A 24,074-nucleotide genomic window follows, 5' to 3' on the forward strand; every position below is an offset into this window, starting at 1 on the left:
ATATTACTCATTATTACAAGCGGCCCTCTGAGGGCAACCTTAACTGCGATGCCATTTGTGCAGATCGAGCGGTTATACTGATGTTCAATCAATCAATGTTTATTTATATAGCCCTAAATCACAAGTGTCTCAAAGGGCTGCACAAGCCACAACGACATCCTCGGTACAGAGCCCACATACTGTACATGTTAAAGACAATATACACTTTTTTGCACATGTAATACGTCACTATATTGATGACTAAATGCGTTATAATTGCACAAGAGTTTTGCAGCGGCACATGTGGAGTTTGCATGTTCTCCCCGTGACTGCGTGGGTTCCCTCCGGGTACTCCGGCTTCCTCCCACTTCCAAAGACATGCACCTGGGGATAAGTTGATTGGCAACACTAAATTGGCCCTAGTGTGTGGATGTGAGTGTGAATGTTGTCTGTCTATCTGTGTTGGCCCTGCGATGAGGTGGCGACTTGTCCAGGGTGTACCCCGCCTTCCGCCCGATTGTAGCTGAGATAGGCTCCAGCGCCCCCCGCGACCCCAAAGGGAATAAGCGGTAGAAAATGGATGGATGGATGGACATGCTCGTCTGTGGGCTTTATTTAGGCACTTAAACATTCAAGAGGTTTCCCTGGCTCCTTGTTAGTGTGCGCTGATTTTAGAACTAATGTACACTTCACAGCACATGTAATATCAGAGGTGGGGGAAATAAACGATTTTTAGATGCATCGCAATTCGGACATGGACGATTATAAAATCGATTACTCAACATCGATAATCGATAATTTATTCATTGTAACACAGAGGTGTCAAAGTGGTTTTCACTGAGGGCCACATCGCAGTTATGTTTGGCCCCAGAGGTCCGCTTCTAACAGTGAATACTATTATTACACAATTTTTTATGCATTTTATGAGTAGATTTTTTTTAACTTAAATGTAAAAAAAATAAGGTAAGTTGCAACTACATTACCTGAAACTGTAGAGTATGTTACTGTAAATGGAAAAACAGTACTGCTGTTTTTATGGTTAAAAAAAAAGAAAAAAAAAAAGGCAGCTCAATTGCCAGAATTTTACTGTAAAATTTACATTTGTTATTTTTTACTGTAAACAAAAAAAACTGCAAATTTACAGTAAAATGTTGGCATCTGAGCTGCCAGTTTTTTTGTTGTTGTTTTTTTTTTTTTGTACCACAAATCAACAACTGTATATTTTTGGGTGTATTACTGTAAATGGCAAAACGACACCACAGATTATTACAGTAAAAAAAAGTACAGGTTTTTTCATTTCGAAAAAAAATGCTGTAAAAACAACAGTAAATTTCACAATTTACCATGAAATCTATTGCTACTTAATGTGATTGATAACTTGCTTTTAAATCATTATTATTATGTTTGATAATATAGTTTTGCATAATTAGACACTATTTAAGTTAACATAATTTGCTCCCTGCTTGGCACTCAGCATCAAGGGTTGGAATTGGGGGTTAAATCACCAAAAATGATTCCCGGGCGTGGCCAGATCCACTGTAATGATACCAAGTACAGGAGCGTATCTAGTCGAAACTACTATGATTACATTGATATTTTTTAGCATCACAACATCTTTTTTAGTTTCAAAAAGAAAAAATTATATTATGTTTATAAACTCAGGAAATACGTCCCTGGACACATAACTTAACTTATTATGACCAATATATGATCCTGTAACTACTTGGTGTCGGATTGATAGCTACATTTGTGGTGTCAGCCAAAACTAATGTAAAGTATCAAAGAAGAGAAGAATAAGTGATTATTACATTTTAACAGAAGTGTAGATAGAACATGAAAGAGAAAGTAAGCAGATATTAACAGTAAATGAACAAGTAGATTAATAATCTATTTTCTACCACTTGTCCCTCATAATGTGTACAAAATAATAGGTGTATAAATGACACAATATGTTACTGCATAGACTAATTAGGAGTCTTTGTTTGTTTACTTACTACTAAAAGACAAGTTGTCTAGTATGTTCACTATTTAATTTAAGGACAAACTTGCAATAAGAAACATATGTTTCATGTACCATAATATTTTCTGTTAAAATAAAGCCAATCATGCATTTTTTTTTGTGGTCCCCTTTATTTAGAAAAGTATCGGAAAGTACCGAAAAGTATCGAAATACATTTTGGTACCGGTACCAAAATATTGGTATCGGGACAACACTAATGTACACACTGTTCGGACATTACATATGTAATGTAGTAACAGGCACATTCATAACAACATGTCAAATTGACATATTTTAGTTGTTTTAAGCATTGTTTTCAAAAACGCGTCAAAACATTTGCTTTTTACTATCTCTAATTATGGTAGATATAATGACAGCAATGATGCCTACTTTTGGGCAAATGATGTTTAGAATCTTGTATTTTTGAGCCTGCATATAAAGAGGATGAGCTACAAGTTTTAGAAGCTGAGTGAGAAGCAGATCCATCAAGTAGCACTATTGCTAAGTGCTAAACAACAAACATAATACAACAATCAATTAACATGTAAAAAAAAAAAAAAAGAAAAAAAAGATACGCCACACGGTTCAAAGCCTATTTCTGGAATTTACAGTAATAAAAAGCACCAGAGGTGGGTAGTAACGCGCTACATTTACTCCGTTACATCTACTTGAGTAACTTGCAATAAGAAACATATGTTTCATGTATCGTGAGATTTTTTGTTAAAATAAAGCCAAAAATGCCATTTTTTGTGATCCCCTTTTTTTAGAAAAGTATCGAAAAGTATCGAAAAGTATCCAAATACATTTTGGTACCGGTAACAAAATATTGGTATCGGGGCAACTCGAGTCTGCAATACTTTATTAGTCGCTAAAATTGACTACGACAAGTTATTGTGTCAACGAGTATTAAAAAAACAACGAGGCACAAACCTCCTAAGAAAAATCAAAACAGAGTCAATGCGCTGATGCTCGGTTGGCTGAGATCTTGCACAATATGTTGACATTTTTGAGCGGCTTTCTTGGCAATTCTTTTTCCGAAATATCTGGGTCAAATTCAAAATAGTTGGAGGTCAGAGACGTTTAACTGTAATATCGTTGCTGGTAAAAGTATGACATGCATGCTGTTTCCCGGCAGCTCATCTGTAAGAGCAGCACTAGAAAAAAGCTGGGACCAAAAATACCCGAAGGGCTCCAATCAAGAGCCAGGGATCATCCAAAGGAAATTCCAAACGGGCAGCAGAGGGACGGAGGAGCAATGTCAGCCTCATGAATCCCCAGCATCATTTCAGGAAAGGTCATTTAGATAGACAAGATGGATGTGCTGTTTACTGACCCCAGCTTGTGGCCGCCACACATGGCGTGCTGCGTTCAGGTGCGCAACATCTGTTGGCTCGTACTGCACAAAAAGAATATGCAGGCCATAAAACAGCACATACTGCTATGTTTCTCCCTTGGTAGGAGTGTGAAGTGTGCGGCGGACCAGACGACTTAAGGTGGAGCAGCCTGAGAAAAATTAAGAAAAAAAGGCAGGAGGCAAAAAAAGAAACCAGAAAATCTGCTTTTTGGGTAATAGGGTAGTCCCCAAAAGTGCAGAGGTGGGTAGTAACGCGCTACATTTACTCCGTTACATCTACTTGAGTAACTTTTGGGATAAATTGTACTTCTAAGAGTAGTTTTAATGCAACATACTTTTACTTTTACTTGAGTATATTTATAGAGAAGAAACGCTACTTTTACTCCGCTACTTTTATCTACATTCAGCTCGCTACTCGCTACTAATTTTTATCCATCTGTTAATGCACGCTTTGTTTGTTTTGGTCTGTCAGACAGACCTTCATAGTGCCTGCGTTTCAACAAATACAGTCACTGGTGACGTTCACTCCGTTCCACCAATCAGATGCAGTCACTGGTGACGTTGGACCAATCAAACAGAGCCAGGGGTCACATGACCTGACTTAAACAAGTGTAAAAACTTATTGGGGTGTTACCATTTAGTGGTCAATTGTACGGAATATGTACTGTACTGTGCAATCTACTAATAAAAGTTCCAATCAATCAATCAAAAGTGTGAAGGAAAAAAGACAATTTTTTTTATTTCAACCGTACATCCCGTCAAAAGCCTAAAGACTGACTGCACAGTTCCTGTCTTCACAATAAAAGTGCCGCTCCATTGCGCCTGCGCTTTCAAAATAAGAGTCTCCGAAAGCCAGCGCAAACAAGCTAGCAAGCGACGGAGTTTGCCGCCAATGTATTTCTTGTAAAGTGTATAAAAACGAATATGGAAGCTGGACAAATAAGAAGCCAAAAACCAAACACTTTCATGTGGTATTAGACAGAAAGGAGGAACTTTTTTTTCTCCTCCATTTGAAAACGTGGACGCTATCAGCACTACTGTCTGATTACAATCAATGCAAGTCATCAGAATCAGGTAATACACCAACTTATATTCTTGTCTTCATGAAAGAAAGGAATCTATATGTGTTAAACATGCATGTATATTCATTAAAACACCTTTAACATGTCAACAAAAACGGCAAAATAAATAAATGTAAATCATATACTGTATATATCAATGTATGTATATATGTATATATATGTGTGTGTGTGTGTATATATATATATATATATATACATATATATATATATATATATATATATATATATGATATGTGTGTGTATGTTACTCATCAGTTACTCAGTACTTGAGTAGTTTTTTCACAACATACTTTTTACTTTTACTCAAGTAAATATTTGGGTGACTACTCCTTACTTTTACTTGAGTAATAAATCTCTAAAGTAACAGTACTCTTACTTGAGTACAATTTCTGGCTACTCTACCCACCTCTGCAAATGTGTAATGTGAAGTTTACTGTACCACACTTTATTCTAGAACACATGTGTCAAACTTAAGGCCCAGGGCCCAGATATGGTTTTATGTGGCCCGCGAAAGCCTGGAAATAATGTGCATGAATAAAACACTTCATCTTTCTCACTAAACGTATTCCTTCTTTCCTTTTTCACAGACAAAATTCCACGTCTTACACACAATTGCACGTTTTTTAAACTTAAAAACTATCTAGCCATACAAAGTATTAACACGGGGTTGTCCAAAGTGCGGCCCGCAGCTCCAGTTTTGTTGGCATACAGGTAAAAGCCAGTAAATTAGAATATTTTGAAAAACTTGATTTATTTCAGTAATTGCATTCAAAAGGTGTAACTTGTACATTATATTTATTCATTGCACACAGACTGATGCATTCAAATGTTTATTTCATTTAATTTTGATGATTTGAAGTGGCAACAAATGAAAATCCAAAATTCCGTGTGTCACAAAATTAGAATATTACTTAAGGCTAATACAAAAAAGGGATTTTTAGAAATGTTGGCCAACTGAAAAGTATGAAAATGAAAAATATGAGCATGTACAATACTCAATACTTGGTTGGAGCTCCTTTTGCCTCAATTACTGCGTTAATGCGGCGTGGCATGGAGTCGATGAGTTTCTGGCACTGCTCAGGTGTTATGAGAGCCCAGGTTGCTCTGATAGTGGCCTTCAACTCTTCTGCGTTTTTGGGTCTGGCATTCTGCATCTTCCTTTTCACAATACCCCACAGATTTTCTATGGGGCTAAGGTCAGGGGAGTTGGCGGGCCAATTTAGAACAGAAATACCATGGTCCGTAAACCAGGCACGGGTAGATTTTGCGCTGTGTGCAGGCGCCAAGTCCTGTTGGAACTTGAAATCTCCATCTCCATAGAGCAGGTCAGCAGCAGGAAGCATGAAGTGCTCTAAAACTTGCTGGTAGACGGCTGCGTTGACCCTGGATCTCAGGAAACAGAGTGGACCGACACCAGCAGATGACATGGCACCCCAAACCATCACTGATGGTGGAAACTTTACACTAGACTTCAGGCAACGTGGATCCTGTGCCTCTCCTGTCTTCCTCCAGACTCTGGGACCTCGATTTCCAAAGGAAATGCAAAATTTGAAAATGAAAAATATGAAAATTTTGAAATTTGAAAATTAGGAGTCTTTGTTTGTTTACTTACTACTAAAAGACAAGTTGTCTAGTATGTTCACTATTTTATTTAAGGACTAAATTGCAATAATAAACATATGAAATGAAATATTCTAAGTAGATGCGGGAAATATAAGACATGAAACTGCTACAGGAAAATACCAAAAAAAGAGAAAAAGCCACCAAAATAGGAGCGCAAGACAAGAACTAAAACACTACACACAGGAAAACAGCAACAAACTCCAAATAAGTCAGGGGGTGATGTGACAGGTGGTGACAGTACACCTCCTTTGAGACAAGAGCTATAGTGATGCATGCTTGGTTGTGCTTTAAAGTCATATCCAACAATTGCGACGACAACTTTTTACTGTCAACTGAGTTTATGATTTCTGCTGGTGGTGTGCCTCTGGATTTTTTCCAACGCAAAAAATGTGCCTTGGCTCAAAAAAGGTTGAAAAACACTGTGTTACTGCATACGTCAGCAGACTAATTAGGAGCCTTTGTTTGTTTACTTACTACTAAAAGACAAGTTGTCTAGTATGTTCACTGTTTTATTTAAGGACTACATTGCAATAAGAAACATATGTTTCATGCAAGTCTTTTTCAGCCTTTTCTGAGCCAAGGCACATTTTTTTCATTGAAAAATTCCCAAGGCACACCATCAGCAGAATACATAAAAAAATGAAACTCAGCAGCCGATTGTTGGATATGAATTTAAAGCATAACAAGCATGCATCACTATAGCTCTTGTCTCAAAGTAGGTGTACTGTCACCACCTGTCACATCACACCCTGACTTATTTGGACTTTTTTGCTGTTTTCATGTGTGTAGTGTTTTACTTCTTGTCTTGCGCTCCTATTTTGGTGGCTTTTCCTCTTTTGTTGGTATTTCCCTGTGGCAGTTTCATGTTTACCTTGAAGTCGATTCAGCGCACCTGCTTTGTTTTCGCAATCAAGACTTTTTAAGTTGTGCGGACGTTATCCTTCTTTGTGTGGACATTGTTGATTGTCATGTTATGTACGAATGTACTTTGTGGATGTCAAGACTTGGTCCTGGGTGTTTGCTTTTCCGGAATGCAATGGAAAGTTGGCACGGGCGAGACGGGAATGAAGGTACATGATTTATTTATATTTATCAAAAAAAAAGGAATAAACAAAAAGCGCGCACAGAGGCGGAGAATAAACTATGAAACCAAAAGACTATAGCAAAAAAGTACAAACAAAAAGCACGCACAATGGCGGAGAACAAACTATGAAACCAAAAAGACTATAAACATGGAACAAAAACTTACTTCCATCCATCCATCCATCTTCTTCCGCTTATCCGAGGTCGGGTCGCGGGGGCAGCAGCCTAAGCAGGGAAGCCCAGACTTCCCTCTCCCCAGCCACTTCGTCCAGCTCCTCCCGGAGGATCCCAAGGCGTTCCCAGGCCAGCCGGGAGAGATAGTCTTCCCAGCGTGTCCTGGGTCTTCCCCGTGGCCTCCTACCGGTCGGACGTGCCCGAAACACCTTCCTAGGGAGGCGTTCGGGTGGCATCCTGACCAGATGCCCGAACCACCTCATCTGGCTCCTCTCGATGTGGAGGAGCAGCGGCTTTACTTTGAGCTCCCCCCGGATGACAGAGCTTCTCACCCTATCTCTAAGGGAGAGCCCCGCCACCCGTCGGAGGAAACTCATTTCGGCCGCTTGTACCCGTGATCTTGTCCTTTCGGTCATAACCCAAAGCTCATGACCATAGGTGAGGATGGGAACGTAGATCGACCGGTAAATTGAGAGCTTTGCCTTCCGGCTCAGCTCCTTCTTCACCACAACGGATCGATACAGCGTCCGCATTACTGAAGACGCCGCACCGATCCGCCTGTTGATCTCACGATCCACTCTTCCTCCACTCGTGAACAAGACTCCGAGGTACTTGAACGCCTCCACTTGGGGCAAGATCTCCTCCCCAACCCGGAGATGGCACTCCACCCTTTTCCGGGAGAGAACCATGGACTCGGACTTGGAGGTGCTGATTCCCATCCCAGTCGCTTCACACTCGGCTGCGAACCGATCCAGTGAGAGCTGAAGATCTTGGCCGGAGGAAGCCATCAGGACCACATCATCTGCAAATAGCAGTGACCTAATCCTGCAGCCACCAAACCAGATCCCCTCAACGCCCTGACTGCGCCTAGAAATTCTGTCCATAAAGGTTATGAACAGAATCGGTGACAAAGGGCAGCCTTGGCGGAGTCCAACCCTCACTGGAAACGTGTCCGACTTACTGCCGGCAATGCGGACCAAGCTCTGACACTGATCATACAGGGAGCGAACTGCCACAATAAGACAGTCCGTTACCCCATACTCTCTGAGCACTCCCCACAGGACTTCCCGGGGTACACGGTCGAATGCCTTCTCCAAGTCCACAAAGCACATGTAGACTGGTTGGGCAAACTCCCATGCACCCTCAAGGACCCTGCCGAGAGTATAGAGCTGGTCCACAGTTCCACGACCAGGACGAAAACCACACTGTTCCTCCTGAATCCGAGGTTCGACTATCCGGCGTAGCCTCCTCTCCAATACACCTGAATAGACCTTACCGGGAAGGCTGAGGAGTGTGATCCCACGATAGTTGGAACACACCCTCCGGTTCCCCTTCTTAAAGAGAGGAACCACCACCCCGGTCTGCCAATCCAGAGGTACCGCCCCCGATGTCCACTTACTTGGCTTGGACAGAAATAGTTGCTTGAGGAATTGAAATGGAAAGAAGTAACAGGCATGGACAGAGCATAAATGTGGTGTGAGGTCGTCAGAAAGACAAACTGAAAAACACTGAACTTAAATACTACAGAGATGATTAACGAAAACAGGTGCGTGACGTGACAGGTGAAAACTAATGGTTGCTATGGTGACAAACAAGAGTGCACAATGAGTCCAAACGTGGAACAGGTGAAACTAATGGGTAATCATGCAAACAAGACAAGGGAGTGAAAAGCCAGAAACTAAACAAAACATGACTTAAAACAAAACATGATTACACAGACATGACAGTGGACGCCGTCTGCTCCCCACATCTGCGGTCCCCTCCAAGGTTTCTCATTGTCATCCCAATGGGGTTGAGTTTTTTCCTTGCCCTGATGTGGGATCTGAGCCGAGGATGTCGTTGTGGCTTGTGCAGCCCTTTGAGACACTCGTGATTTAGGGCTATATTAGATTAGATTAGATTTATTGGTCCCCTTGGGGAAATTCATTGTCACTGCCGTACATTTAAACACTAAGTAAACTTTGATTGATTGATAATTACTGGTTTGCAAAAAATATTTTTAACACAATTAGGTGAAATTAGATCATCTCCCACGGCACACCAGACTGTGTGCTGCGGCACAGTGGTTGAAAAACACTGGTTTAATATACCGTAAGATTTTTTGTTAAAATAAAGCCAACAATGCCATTTTTTTGTGGTCCCCTTTATTTAGAAAAGTACCGAAAGGTATCGAAATACATTTTAGTACCGGTACCAAAATATTGGTATCGAGACAACCCTAATGTGGCCCTCAATGCAAAACCAGTTTGACACCGCCTGTTCTCCAACCTTCCTCTGTGACAAACACAGAGCAGTAAAGTTAAAGTTAAGTTAAAGTAGCGATGATAGTCACACACACACACACACACACACACACACACACACACACACACACACACACACACACACACACACACACACACACACACACACACGATGTGTGGCGAAATGATTCTCTGCATTTGACCCATCACCCTTGATCACCCCCTGGGATTTTAAACTTGACAAACAAGTCAATGGTGTTTTAAAATCCTGTTTTTATCATCTTCGTCTTTTAGCAAAGCTTTGAACCTTTTTGAACAAGTCATGCATGCTTTTATGTCAAGTGGCCTGGACCACTGCAATGCACTTTATGCTGGCATTAGCCAAAAAGCTCTCTCCCGGTTGCAGTTAGTCCAGAAGGCGGCAGCAGGAGTTTTAACAGGGGCCAGGAGACGCCAGCATATAACCCCAATCCTTGAGAGTTTGCACTGGCTCCCTGTTCATTTTAGAATTGATTTTAAAACCTTGCTGTTTGTTTTTAAAGCTTTACATGGACTGGCACCTCAGTATATCTCGGACCTCATCCAAACTTACAATCCTGCGCGCGCTCTGAGGTCCGAGAGCCAGCTCCAGATCGTGGTGCCCAAGACCAGACTTAAATCCAGGGGAGACAGGGCCTTCTCTGTGGTCGGCCCTAAGCTCTGGAACACTCTGCCCCTCCATGTTCAAACTGCTCCCACAGTGGACTGTTTTAAGTCTCGTCTTAAGACCAGAGGTGGGTAGAGTAGCCAGAAATTGTACTCAAGTAAGAGTACTGTTACTTTAGAGATTTATTACTCAAGTAAAAGTAAGGAGTAGTCACCCAAATATTTACTTGAGTAAAAGTAAAAAGTATGTTGTGAAAAAACTACTCAAGTACTGAGTAACCGATGAGTAACATATACACACACACACATATATATATATATATACACATATATATATATACATACATTGATATATACAGTATATAATTTATATTTATTTATTTTGCCGTTTTTGTTTACATGTTAAAGGTGTTTTAATGAATATACATGCATGTTTAACACATATAGATTCCTTTCTTTCATGTTGACAAGAATATAAGTTGGTGTATTACCTGATTCTGATGACTTGTACTGATTGTAATCAGACAGTAGTGCTGATAACATCCACGTTTTCAAATGGAGGAGAAAAAAAGTTCCTCCTTTCTGTCTAATACCACATGAAAGTGGTTGGTTTTTGGCATCTTATTTGTCCAGCTTCCATATTCGTTTTTATACACTTTACAAGAAATACATTGGCTTGCTAGCTTGTTTGCGCTGGCTTTCGGAGACTCTTATTTTGAAAGCGCAGGCGCGATGGAGCGGCACTTTTATTGTGAAGACAGGAACTGTGCAGTCAGTCTTTAGGCTTTTGACGGGATGTACGGTTGAAATAAAAAAGGGTCTTTTTTCCTTCACACTTTTGATTGATTGATTGAAACTTTTATTAGTAGATTGCACAGTACAGTACATATTCCGTACAATTGACCACTAAATGGTAACACCCCAATAAGTTTTTCAACTTGTTTAAGTCAGGTCATGTGACCGCCTGGCTCTGTTTGATTGGTCCAACGTCACCAGTGACTGCATCTGATTGGTGGAACGGAGTGAACGTCACCAGTGACTGTATTTGTTGAAACGCAGGCACTATGAAGGTCTGTCTGACAGACCAAAACAAACAAAGCGTGCATTAACAGATCGATAAAAATTAGTAGCGAGTAGCGAGCTGAATGTAGATAAAAGTAGCGGAGTAAAAGTAGCGTTTCTTCTCTATAAATATACTCAAGTAAAAGTAAAAGTATGTTGCATTAAAACTACTCTTAGAAGTACAATTTATCCCAAAAGTTACTCAAGTCGATGTAACAGAGTAAATGTAGCGCGTTACTACCCACCTCTGCTTAAGACCCACTTTTATTCTTTGGCTTTTAACACTACATGAGTTGTGTGCTCCTCTGTTGTCCTCTGTGTTTTTTTTATAAATTTGGATTTCTATTTACTGTTTTAATTGGTTTTTCCCTTTAAAATCGTTTTTAATCATATTTATTTTTATATTGTTTTTATATTGGTTTTATATTTATTTATTTATTGTTTTTATTCAGTCATTGGTGGAGCTAAGGATAATATTTGAATATTGTTTTTTAATATTGCTGTGCAGCACTTTGGAAACATTTTTGTTGTTTAAATGTGCTATATAAATAAAGTGGATTGAATTGGAAGTGAGGGGAGCAGTGAGCAGCAGCTGTGCTGCGCCCGGGAATCATTTTTGGTGATTTAACCCCCAATTCCAAGCCTTGATGCTGAGTGCCAAGCAGGGAGGTAATGGCTCCCGTTTTTATAGTCTTTGGTATGACTCGGCCGGGGTTTGAACTCACAACCTACCCATCTCAGGGCGGACACTCTAACCACTAGGCCAGTGGTTCTCAAATGGGGGTACTTGAAGGTATGCCAAGGGGTACGTGAGATTTTTTTTTAAATATTCTAAAAATAGCAACAATTCAAAAATCCTTTATAAATATAAATAAAAACCTATCTTTTTTTCCAAATAGTTCAAGAAAGACCACTACAAATGAGCAATATATTGCACTGTTACACAATTTAATAAATCAGAAACTGATGACATAGTGCTGTGTTTTACTTCTTTATCTCTTTTTTTCAACCAAAAATGCTTTGCTCTGATTAGGGGGTACTTGAATTAAAAAAATGTTCACAGGGGTGAAAAAAGGTTGAGAACCACTGCACTAGCATACCTGCCAACTTTTGAAATCAGAAAAACCTAGTAGCCAGGCTCCAGGGGTTGCAGGCCCCGGTAGGTCCAGGACAAAGTCCTGGTGGGGGGTTCAGGCTTCGCCCCCCCGACGCAAAATGATTATTAGCATTCAAACAGGTTAAAATGTTGCTAAAACCATCACTTTTCTATCAGTCACAGTGACTTTTCAAAACAAAAATATTACAGCAAAAATCATATGGGTTGATTGACATGTTTATTCTGTAAGCTAACTTCAATAGTTTGAAATTATTTTGACAGTTAATGCCAGTTATCCTGTCAACCTTTCACAAGACTTCAATTTGTTAATTGAAAGTATAAACAGTATAAACACTTTTTACAGTAAACAAATGGTAAAACAGTACTAAACAATTCCATTTAAAAAAAAATTGGTGTCATTATTAACTTTCTGTCCAAGCTTGTATAATCTACTGCCTTGTTCAATTGTAAAAAATATTCTGTGCCTAAAATTCACATTTCTATCACAATTATCATACTGTAAACATGGTAAGCTAACTTCATTAAAATTAATAGTCCTGTCAATAGCATGGAATTACAATTCAAATGTAGTTTTTTTGTAAGCCTTTCAAAAGAATTCAAAATATGAAAAATTAATGAAAATGAATTTAAGCCATCAGACACTTGAAAAGTGGCACATCACATCTCTAATGTAATCATTTTAACTTTTCAACAGAAATAGCACTGCAAAAATATTAAGGACATACTTCTGTATTTTGGTAGTTATGCTGTCAACATTTAACAAGATTTCTTCAACTTGGACTTGAAAGCATAAATAGTATAAACACTTTTAACAGTATAACAGTACTAAACAATTCCAATAGATAACATTGGTGTCATTACCTTTTTGTGGCTAAAATCCAAATTGTATCGCTAGCAACGGCATTAGACTTGTGTTTTTTTGTCCCAACGTGGTCTTTTACATGGCTAATTCCTCCGTGTCCGATCGAAAAATCTTGTCTGCACAAGGTGCAATTCGCGTAGTTTTCACCCTTTTTGGAACGGATAATTATTCCCGGATAGGCTTTTGAATATTCTTCACGGAATGACTGCGGTTTTCTTTTCGGTTTAAGACTCGTATGCGATTTTTCTCCGGCTGATTCCATGATCGTTCGCTCGTTTGGAAACAATGGCAACTGGTGCCCTCGTGCTTGGCAGCGGTGCTATAAATAGCCTCGCGCATGGCATTCGGAATGGCACGATAGGAAGTTACGGAAAGCAGTGTCGATTGTCATTGTTGTTATGCGATTTCGTGAATAAAACTTTTTAAAAAAAACGTATTTTTTATCACTGCAACCGTAACCCGGAATAGGTTGATGAAAACCGTACTAATTACGGGAAAACCGGAGTAGTTGGCAGGTATGCACTAGGCCACTGAGTAGGTTGTAACTGGTTTCTCTTTGGGTCATTCCTCAGGGAAGCAATTTGATGAACAAACAAACGCTTTAGAGCGGCGAGACGAGAGCGGAGAGCGTACAAACTTCTTGTCCGACATGTTCTCTTAGCGAGAAGACAAACATTGTAAAAAGGGGGCGTCCATGCAAAGAGATGCATGTTGATGTTTGAACAGGTTGCCTTCTAAGTCCCCTTCCAAATATGTGGGGAAGAAATACCACAGGCGACTATTACTATAGTGACAACAGGAGCGTTTTAAAAGCTTTAGTTGGAGTTCAGCAGTTTTCATTTGAAGGTGAGGTGTCACTAACAACTTCGACAGACAACGACAGACAAGCGCTTACCTTCTGAAGGAGCCCCAAAAACCCAGATGAGCGTCCCGTCTCCCCGCTCTTCTTCTCTGCGAATCCGGAAATTGGTCTCCTCCTCGTTCTCATAAAAGGAGAGGAGAGATGTCAAGCTGCTGCTCTCTACGGGGGCTGCAGAGACGCTTCAGATGTTCTAAGTCTGAAGGGCTGCGAGGTTAATCTCCGCTGTCCCGGGAGCTCGCTGGAGGATGGATGTCCACTGTTTGGATAGTCAAATCACAGCACGGCAGGGGGGACTCTTCTCCCCTGTCACAAAGAGTTAGAAAAAAAAAAAAAAAATGTTCTCAATGGAAACCCACACAAACACACTGTTTCCCAGACACACTCACACACACAGAGGGGAGAGTGTCAGTGGTCCGGACCTGCCGGAGCTACAAGGGGAGGAGGGAGCGGGCGAGGGTGGGAGTCACGCTACGAGGGAGAGGGAAGTTTTAAAACGGGATAAAAGGAGCGAGACAAGTGAAGAAGAAGAAGAAAAAAAAAACAAAATACAGACTGGATTCTGTGCGACGCTCAGAGGTCTCGGCGCTGTGGCCGTTTGTTTTGAATGGCGAGAGGCTGGAGGTGAAGGGAGACGGTCTCGCTTGGCAACAACAATCTGGACCGCATCAAGCCCTCCATAAAACAACAAACACAATGAAAAGGGGAGAGAGAGAGAGAGAGAGATAGAGAGAGAGAGAGAGAGAGAGAGAGAGAGAGAGGGGGGGGGTTCAGGCAGGGAGAGAAAAAAAGCTTTGGGGCTGTTTGGCAGAGTTTGGAGTTGCCTGCTTGGGAAACAAACAGGGAAGTCTCGCTTTCACAGGAAAATAAGTTTCTACAAAAAAACACTGCTTAAAAATCATGTGTCAAATCTCACTCAGCAGAATTTTGTTTTCAGGCCCCCATTACTTCTTTTTTTTTGTTCATGTGAAGCTATTTCCATACTTTAATTCAACTTTGATGTAGATTTTTTTTTTTTTTTTTACAAAAATGCATTGATGGGTAACATTGGGTGCAGTAGATAGCAAGTTATGTATGGAACTCTTGTTCATTTATTGTGGGAACGTCAGAGAATAAAAGAGTTATGTTTGAAAACAACAAAAGAAGCAATCACATTCCGAAATATAAACATCCCCATGACGACACACTTGTGTTGCTGGTTATCTGCACCACTTTAGTCACGTGTCAGCAAAGAGGCAAAATGCATTTCTTTCAATATGCATCATGACAAAAAGGGTAATATTAAAAAAATGGACAGATGTTGACAGTCCAACTCATACTGACAGGTATACACAAATAATAAATATTGACTAGTATACACACATAATAAATATTGACTGGTATACACACAAAATAAATATTGACAGGTGTACACACATAACAAATGTTGACAGGTATACACATAATAAATATTGACTGGTATACGCATGTAATAAATATTGACTGGTATACACACAAAATAAATATTGACAGGTGTACAAACATAATAAATATTGACTGTTATACACAAATAATAAATATTGACTAGCATACACACATAATAAATATTGACTGGTATACACACAAAATAAATATTGACTGGTATACACACATAATAAATATTGACTGGTATACACACATAATAAATATTGACTGGTATACACACATAATAGATATTGACTGGTATACACACATAATAAATATTGACGGGTATACACACATAATAAATATTGACTGGTATACACACCTAATAAATATTGACTGGTATACACACATAATAAATATTGACTGGTATACACACATAATAGATATTGACTGGTATACACACATAATAAATATTGACTGGTATACACACATAATAAATATTGACTGGTATACACACATAATAGATATTGACTGGTATACACACATAATAAATATTGACTGGTATACACACATAATAAATATTGACTGGTATACACACATACTAAATATTGACTGGTATACACACATAATAAATATTGACTGGTATACACACATAATAAATATTGACTGGTACACACATAATAAATATTGACTGGTATACACACATAATAGATATTGACTGGTATACACACATAATAAATATTGACTGGTATACACACATAATAAATATTGACTGGTACACTTAATAAATATTGACTGGTATACACACATAATAAATATTGACTGGTATACACACATAATAAATATTGACTGGTATACACACATAATAAATATTGACTGGTATACACACGTAATAAATATTGACTGGTATACACATGTAATAAATATTGACTGGTATACACACATAATAAATATTGACTGGTATACACACATAATAAATATTGACTGGTATACACACAATAAATATTGACTGGTATACACACATAATAAGTATTGACTGGTATACACACATAATAAATATTGACTGGTATACACACATAATAAATATTGACTGGTATACACACGTAATAAATATTGACTGGTATACACATGTAATAAATATTGACTGGTATACACACATAATAAATATTGACTGGTATACACACATAATAAATATTGACTGGTATACACACGTAATAAATATTGACTGGTATACACACAAATTAAATATTGACTGGTCTATACACATAATAAATATTGACTGGTATACACACATAACAAATGTTAACAGGTATACACACATAATAAATATTGACTGGTATACACATAATAAATATTGACTGGTATACACACAAAATAAATATTGACTGGTATACACACATAATAAATATTGACTGGTATACACATAATAAATATTGACTGGTATACACACATAATAAATATTGACTGGTATACACACATAATAAATATTGACTGGTATACACACATAATAAATATTGACTGGTATACACACATAATAAATATTGACTGGTATACACATAATAAATATTGACTGGTATACACACATAATAGATATTGACTGGTATACACACATAATAAATATTGACTGGTATACACACATAATAAATATTGACTGGTACACTTAATAAATATTGACTGGTATACACACATAATAAATATTGACTGGTATACACACAAAATAAATATTGACTGGTATACACACATAATAAATATTGACTGGTATACACACAAAATAAATATTGACTGGTATACACACAAAATAAATATTGACTGGTATACACACATAATAAATATTGACTGGTATACACACAAAATAAATATTGACTGGTATACACACATAATAAATATTGACTGGTATACACACGTAATAAATATTGACTGGTATACACACAAAATAAATATTGACAGGTGTACAAACATAATAAATATTGACTGTTATACACAAATAATAAATATTGACTAGCATACACACATAATAAATATTGACTGGTATACACACATAATAAATATTGACTGGTATACACACAAAATAAATATTGACTGGTATACACACATAATAAATATTGACTGGTATACACACATAATAAATATTGACTGGTATACACATAATAAATATCGACTGGTATACACACATAATAAATATTGACTGGTATACACACATAATAAATATTGACTGGTATACACACATAATAAATATTGACTGGTATACACACAAAATAAATATTGACTGGTATACACACATAATAAATATTGACTGGTATACACACATAATAAATATTGACTGGTATACACATAAATATTGACTGGTATACACACAAATTAAATATTGACTGGTCTATACACATAATAAATATTGACTGGTATACACACATAATAAATATTGACTGGTATACACACATAACAAATGTTAACAGGTATACACACATAATAAATATTGACTGGTATACACATAATAAATATTGACTGGTATACACACATAATAAATATTGACTGGTATACACATATAATAAATATTGACTGGTATACACACATAATAAATATTGACTGGTATACACATAATAAATATTGACTGGTATACACACATAATAGATATTAACTGGTATACACACATAATAAATATTGACTGGTATACACACATAATAAATATTGACTGGTACACTTAATAAATATTGACTGGTATACACACATAATAAATATTGACTGGTATACACACATAATAAATATTGACTGGTATACACACATAATAAATATTGACTGGTATACACACATAATAAATATTGACTGGTATACACACGTAATAAATATTGACTGGTATACACATGTAATAAATATTGACTGGTATAAACACATAATAAATATTGACTGGTATACACACAAAATAAATATTGACTGGTATACACACATAATAAATATTGACTGGTATACACACATAATAAATATTGACTGGTATACACACATAATAAATATTGACTGGTATACACACATAATAAATATTGACTGGTATACACACATAATAAATATTGACTGGTATACACACATAATAAATATTGACTGGTATACACACATAATAGATATTGACTGGTATACACACATAATAAATATTGACTGGTATACACACATAATAAATATTGACTGGTATACACACATAATAAATATTGACTGGTATACACACATAATAAATATTGACTGGTATACACACATAATAAATATTGACTGGTATACACACATAATAAATATTGACTGGTATACACACATAATAAATATTGACTGGTATACACACATAATAAATATTGACTGGTATACACACGTAATAAATATTGACTGGTATACACATGTAATAAATATTGACTGGTATACACACATAATAAATATTGACTGGTATACACACATAATAAATATTGACTGGTATACACAGGTAATAAATATTGACTGGTATACACACATAATAAATATTGACTGGTATACACAGGTAATAAATATTGACTGGTATACACACAAAATAAATATTGACAGGTGTACAAACATAATAAATATTGACTGTTATACACAAATAATAAATATTGACTAGCATACACACATAATAAATATTGACTGGTATACACACAATAAATATTGACTGGTATACACACAAAATAAATATTGACTGGTATACACACATAATAAATATTGACTGGTATACACACATAATAAATATTGACTGGTATACACACATAATAGATATTGACTGGTATACACACATAATAAATATTGACTGGTATACACACAATAAATATTGACTGGTATACACACATAATAAATATTGACTGGTATACACACATAATAAATATTGACTGGTATACACACATAATAGATATTGACTGGTATACACACATAATAAATATTGACTGGTATACACACATAATAAATATTGACTGGTATACACATAATAAATATTGACTGCTATACACACAAAATAAATATTGACTGGTCTATACACATAATAAATATTGACTGGTGTATACACATAATAAATATTGACTGGTATACACACATAACAAATGTTAACAGGTATACACACATAATAAATATTGACTGGTATACACATAATAAATATTGACTGGTATACACACATAATAAATATTGACTGGTATACACACATAATAAATATTGACTGGTATACACACATAATAAATATTGACTGGTATACACATAATAAATATTGACTGGTATACACACATAATAGATATTGACTGGTATACACACATAATAAATATTGACTGGTATACACACATAATAAATATTGACTGGTACACTTAATAAATATTGACTGGTATACACACATAATAAATATTGACTGGTATACACACAATAAATATTGACTGGTATACACACATAATAAATATTGACTGGTATACACACGTAATAAATATTGACTGGTATACACATGTAATAAATATTGACTGGTATACACACATAATAAATATTGACTGGTATACACACATAATAAATATTGACTGGTATACACACAATAAACATTGACTGGTATACACACATAATAAGTATTGACTGGTATACACACATAACAAATGTTGACAGGTATACACACATAATAAATATTGACTGGTATACACACATAATAAATATTGACTGGTATACACATAATAAATATCGACTGGTATACACACATAATACATATTGACTGGTATACACACATAACAAATATTGAATGGTATACACACATAACAAATATTGACTGGTATACACACATAATAAATATTGACTGGTATACACACATAATAAATATTGACTGGTTTACACACATAATAAATATTGACTGGTATACACATAATAAATATTGACTGGTATACACATAATAAATATCGACTGGTATACACACATAATAAATATTGACAGGTGTACAAACATAATAAATATTGACTGGTATACACAAATAATAAATATTGACTCGTATACACACATAATAAATATTGACTGGTATACAAACATAATAAATATTGACTAGTATACACACATAATAAATATTGACTGGTATACAAACATAATAAATATTGACTGGTATACACACATAATAAATATTGACTGGTATACACACATAATAAATATTGACTGGTGTATACACATAATAAATATTGACTGGTGTATACACATAATAAATATTGACAGGTATACACACATAATAAATATTGACTGGTATACACACATAATAAATATTGACTGGTATACACAAAAAATAAATAGTGACTGGTATACACACATAATAAATATTGTCAGGTATATACACGTAATAAATATTGACTGGTATACACACATAATAAATATTGACTGCATACACACATAATAAATATTGACTGGTATACACACATAATAAATATTGACTGGTATACACACATAATAAATATTGACTGGTATACACACAATAAATATTGACTGGTATACACACATAATAAATATTGACTGGTATACACACATAATAAATATTGACTGGTATACACACATAATAAATATTGACTGGTATACACATAATAAATATTGACTGGTATACACACATAATAGATATATTGACTGGTATACACACATAATAAATATTGACTGGTATACACACATAATAAATATTGACTGGTACACTTAATAAATATTGACTGGTATACACACATAATAAATATTGACTGGTATACACACATAAGTATTGACTGGTATACACACATAATAAATATTGACTGGTATACACACATAATAAATATTGATTGGTATACACACATAATACATATTGACTGGTGTACACACATAATAAATATTGACTGGTATACACACATAATAGATATTGACTGGTATACACACATAATAAATATTGACTGGTATACACACATAATAAATATTGACTGGTATACACACATAATAAGTATTGACTGGTATACACACATAATAAATATTGATTGGTATACACACATAATACATATTGACTGGTGTACACACATAATAAATATTGACTGGTATACACATAATAAATATTGATTGGTATACACACATAATAAATATTGACTGGTGTACACACAAAATAAATATTGACTGGTATACACACATAATAAATATTGACTGGTATACACACATCAAATGTTGACAGGTATACACACACAATAAATATTGACTGGTATGCACACATAATAGATATTGACTGGTATACACACATAATAAATATTGACTGGTATACACACATAATAAATATTGACTGGTATGCACACATAACAGATATTGACTGGTATACACACATAATAAATATTGACTGGTATACACACATAATAAATATTGACTGGTATACACACATAATAAATATTGACTGGTATACACACGTAATAAATATTGACTGGTATACACATGTAATAAATATTGACTCGTATACACACATAATAAATATTGACTCGTATACACACATAATAAATATTGACTGGTATACGCACATAATAAATATTGACTGGTATACACACATAATAAATATTGACTGGTATACACACATAATAAATATTGACTGGTATACACATAATAAATATTGACTGGTATACACATAATAAATATTGACTGGTATACACACATAATAGATATTGACTGGTATACACACATAAAAAATATTGACTGGTATACACACATAATAAATATTGACTGGTATACACACATAATAAATATTGACTGGTATACACATAATAAATATTGACTGGTATACACACATAATAAATATTGACTGGTACACTTAATAAATATTGACTGGTATACACACATAATAAATATTGACTGGTATACACACATAATAAATATTGACTGGTATATCCATAATAAATACTGACTGGTATACACACATAATAAATATTGACTGGTATACACATAATAAATATTGACTGGTATACACACAAAAAATATTGATTGGTATACACACATAATAACTATTGACTGGTATACACACATAACAAATATTGACTGGTATACACACATCAAATGTTGACTGGTATACACACATAATAAATATTGACTGGTATACACACATAATAAATACTGACTGGTATCCACACATAATAGATATTGACTGGCATATACAAGCTATGGATATGATATCAGTAGAAAAAACTGTATTTAGTGTAGATAATAATGAGTCATATATTGGAATATGGCATCCATTATTCAAAAGTGTTTTAACAATGAAATGAACCTAAAATGTGACTTATTTTATCTTTGTGTAAAATATTAGACACAATGTGTTGTCAAGCTTATGAGATGTGAGCCACTGTGACACTATTGTTTATTTTTGTAATGTTTTTATTTTATTTTTTATAAATGGCTGTGATGATAATGTAAACAAGGGATTTCTACGTTGGAATTCTTATTAGGGCCCGCAATGGCCCATTGCATAAGGACTCCCACAGGGAGTCCTTATGCAATGGGACATAAGGACCTATTGTTATTCGTTCGTTTTATTCTTTATTCTTTATTATTCTTCCGCCGCCTCTTTGAGCACTAATTTGACCCACTTAACATGCTTCAAAACTCACCATATTTGACCCACCCATCAGGACCTGCGAAAATTGTCTTTTAATAAAAAAACCAAACTGCAAAAATCTAAATTGCGCTCTAGCGCCCCCTAGGAAAAAAAAAACTAGACTGCCTGTAACTCCCACTAGGAAGGTCGGAAAGACATGAAACAAAATCCTCTATGTAGGTCTGACTCAGACCTAACTTTCATAATGGTACATTCTCGGGCTTAAATCAACAGGAAGTTGGCAATTCCCCCTTCAAGACAAAAAAGTACTAAAAACAGTCACTTTTGCCTCTTTGAGCTGTAATTTGACCCCCTTAACATGCTTCAAAACTCACCGAACTTAACACATACATCAGGACTGGCTAAAACTGTGAACTAATGAAAAAACCTAACCCCAAATTCAAAAATTGCGCTCTACAGCAATTTTTGAATATAACGGAGAAAAAACTGCTCCTCGGAAGAAAAAAATTACAAAACTGCCTGTAACTCCCACTGGGAAGGTCGGAGAGACATGAAACAAAAACCTCTATGTAGGTCTCACTTAGACCTACATTTCATAAATTGACAACCCCCATCAAAAATCAACAGGAAGTTTGCTATTCCCCCTTCAAAATTTTTTTTTTTTTAAAACCAGTCACCTTCCTTCAAAAACGAACTCCTCTGAGCGCGTTTGTCGTTTCGCCTTCAAAATAACACAGGAGAGAGATTGAACCCTTGTGAATACAACAACAGAAACGCTTTTTTTTATAACTGCTCCGGTTTTGATTTTATGAGCCTTCAAAGACCCGCTGCGCTGATGCTCCTGCGGTGCTGTTTTTTTAAGATGGCTGCTCAAAAGCAGGAAGCACCAACATGCCCACACAATGCAGACAAGGTAGGTACACTAGACAAAAGTCTTGGGACACTTCAGACTAAAAGTAGACAAAAGTATTGGGACACTTAGGACTAGCACCTGCCAAATACGCGGGCCCGAAAAACGCTGCTTGCAGCTTTAATTAATATTGATACTGTTGTTGACATCATTCATTTTTGTTTGACTACTTTAGGA

General features: G+C 36.0%; 1 protein-coding gene across 1 annotated transcript in view; it reads right to left on the reverse strand.

Annotated features, from left to right (window-relative positions):
• The window catches only part of pdgfrb (platelet-derived growth factor receptor, beta polypeptide), a 151,033-nt gene extending 136,604 nt beyond the window's left edge, over positions 1-14,429 (reverse strand). Inside the window, exon 1 of the mRNA XM_061930654.1 lies at positions 14,119-14,429. The gene's annotated coding sequence lies outside the window, so the exon portion shown is untranslated. The remainder of the gene's footprint in view (positions 1-14,118) is intronic.
• Between the last annotated feature and the right edge of the window lie 9,645 nt (positions 14,430-24,074).

The sequence above is a fragment of the Nerophis lumbriciformis genome, linkage group LG36 (genome assembly GCF_033978685.3).
Source record: "Nerophis lumbriciformis linkage group LG36, RoL_Nlum_v2.1, whole genome shotgun sequence".
Classification (NCBI taxonomy): domain Eukaryota; kingdom Metazoa; phylum Chordata; class Actinopteri; order Syngnathiformes; family Syngnathidae; genus Nerophis; species Nerophis lumbriciformis.